A 2,500-nucleotide genomic window follows, 5' to 3' on the forward strand; every position below is an offset into this window, starting at 1 on the left:
AAGAAGAATGATGATAATAGTGGTAATGAAAAGGAAGAAAATAATAGTGAAGGTGGTGATGGTAACAAATAAAAGGAAGAAGAAAATAAAAGAATGGAATAAAACAAACAAGAAGGAACAATCGAGAACAAGAAAAGTTAATCAACTCGATAAATTGCTGATCAAATCGAATCCAACAATTTAACAAATTGTTCACACGAACACATTACGTACATTTCTCTTCGCATTCCGTTCACAGAGCAAGATTAGCGAATCATAAATCATGCAACTTTTACATTGCAAGGTATCTTAAAATCTGCTCTCAATTGATTGCAAATGTGTCTCTCGTGAAGTCACCTTTACCTTGCAATTTCCTCGCCTGTCACTTGACACAACAGGTTCATTATTACCTTTTTTTTCTCAGGGTGTTGATTAAGGTCAGTTGAAGGGATTGCAGAGTTTTTAGGTCGGTGAATAAATTGTGGATGACCTGGGATTTATTTCCTTTTTTTCTTACTTAATTTTTTTTTTTTTGTATTTTTTTCTTTATTTTTTATTTATTTCCTTTCATTTTGTGATATATATTTATATTTTATCTTATTTTATTATTATTATATTTTTTGGCATTAGGTTGTACTAGATATTTCATTCTATTGTTGTTTATTCAGTTTATCTGATGTTATCATTTCCTTTTCGTTTCTATTTTTTGAAGAGAAAAGATCGTGTGGCGCGTATTACTTTACAAGCTGAAGGTGCAAAGTTTAACTCGAGATCCGGACCGGGTCTGACCATGAACAAGTTCACTCAACACGAGCGGGGCAAGGTCAGATCACCCCCCCCCCCCTTTCCTCCCATATTTGAACCCCACCCTTACGTGCCCCCTCCCCTACCCATACGCCTCCCTCCATCCCTCCCCACCCTCACCTTTTCGTTTTCAATCTCTCTTCCTCTTCCGTTCCCCTCCTTCTCCACTTTTCCCTTTTCTTTACCCCACTCCTTCCTCTCTCCCTTTTCCTTCCCTGTTTATCCCATTTCCCCTTCACACTTTTCCTCCCTTGTTCACCCTCTCTCTCACCCCCCCCCCGTTTCCCCTCCCCTCTCCTCCCTACCACTCCTCTCCCCCACTTCCCCCTCCCTCTCCTCTCCACCCGACCCAGCCTCCTCATCTCCCCCTTCCCTCCCCTTCCCTCCCCTTCCCTACCCTTCCCTCCCCAGCCCCCATGCCTTCACCCGCCCTTCTTGTGCCACACCCATACCCGTTCGCAGCCCAATTCTTCGAAGGAAATGGGTAAATATACTCTGCTTCTCGGCTCTTTCCTTCCTTATGAACCTTGAGAGGGAAATGTCTTCGTCCAAAGCTCTCAGATTTCACTTCCTTTTAAAATCTTTTAACTTTTTCATAATATATTTCCCGAGAGGTCTTTAGTAGAAAGACTTCTAGTTAAGAGAAGAAAGGAGAGAAAAGAAAACGTAAAGGAAAAAAACGTTCCACTAAAATATCTACCCCCCAAAAGTTGCTACATTTACAGCTGACTGACTGACTACCAGCTGATTAGTCTGAGCGATTGCATCATTTGTTTTGCTTTTCACAGGTTGGCATTGCAGCTCAATGCAGTCACGGAAAGTAACTGACCTTTGATTCTGAGGCAACAATCTTTTGAATGCGTGAACTCTACATGGTGTTATTAGGTCACTAATGCCGTGTTGTTTTTTTTCGGTGTAATGAATTTATTTGCGTTTCATTGTATGATTGGGCTTAGAAAAAAGTAGATTGGAAATGGTGATGATTATACGTAATGAATAGTTTGTCTTAATGATGGCCAAGTTTGATGAGTTGGTTAGGGAAATTAAACCTTCTTTCCTCTTCGTTCTCTGCCGATATTTCATTCTTAGTTACAGTAATGGCAAAATGATAATGCTTAACATGTTATATAAGTCTTATTACTGGCAGTCATAAATCTACTGCCAGACTCTCATGCAGTGTCATGACAAGAATATAACAGCAATATGCTCACAATACAGATATATTAATCTTAATTTGATTTCCCTATCAACTGCTAGTGCCATGAACCCCAAAATAATTATATATTCCCTTAATATCCAAACATAGTCTAGATATACGAAATAAACCAAACAAAAAACAATAACACAATATAAAAAAAAAAACATATTCAAAAGATATACAAAAGCAAATGTAAATAATTGAAATGACATGAACAACAACCACACAGGTTAAACAAACAAACAAACAAACGTCTTTTAAAAATAACCTCATGACGAAGAAACTTTCCCTTTCTTTCCAGGAAAATTATTATGCATTATTGTGGTCATTTCAGGTCAGGTCGTGGAGGTCGTGACGTCGTCACGGTGAGAGGTCACCTGGAGGAGCAGGCTGACCTGGCGCCGCCCGGTCCTCCTCGGTATTGATATGCTGTTATTTTATGTTGCGTGTCTTCTGGTGGAAGTCAGCCCTGCAGGTCTCGCTTTGTTCTCGTGGTGATCCCTTCCTTTGTTGCTTTCA

General features: G+C 39.7%; 1 protein-coding gene across 2 annotated transcripts in view; it reads left to right on the forward strand.

Moving 5' to 3' along the window:
- Positions 1–2,500, forward strand: part of LOC125033689 (cuticle protein CP14.6-like) — a 25,579-nt gene that overhangs the window by 19,159 nt on the left and 3,920 nt on the right. For both annotated transcript variants that reach the window (XR_007115619.1, XR_007115620.1), the window contains exon 4: positions 2,316–2,399. The gene's annotated coding sequence lies outside the window, so the exon portion shown is untranslated. The remainder of the gene's footprint in view (positions 1–2,315; positions 2,400–2,500) is intronic.

This window comes from Penaeus chinensis, chromosome 16 (assembly GCF_019202785.1).
Source record: "Penaeus chinensis breed Huanghai No. 1 chromosome 16, ASM1920278v2, whole genome shotgun sequence".
NCBI lineage: Eukaryota > Metazoa > Arthropoda > Malacostraca > Decapoda > Penaeidae > Penaeus > Penaeus chinensis.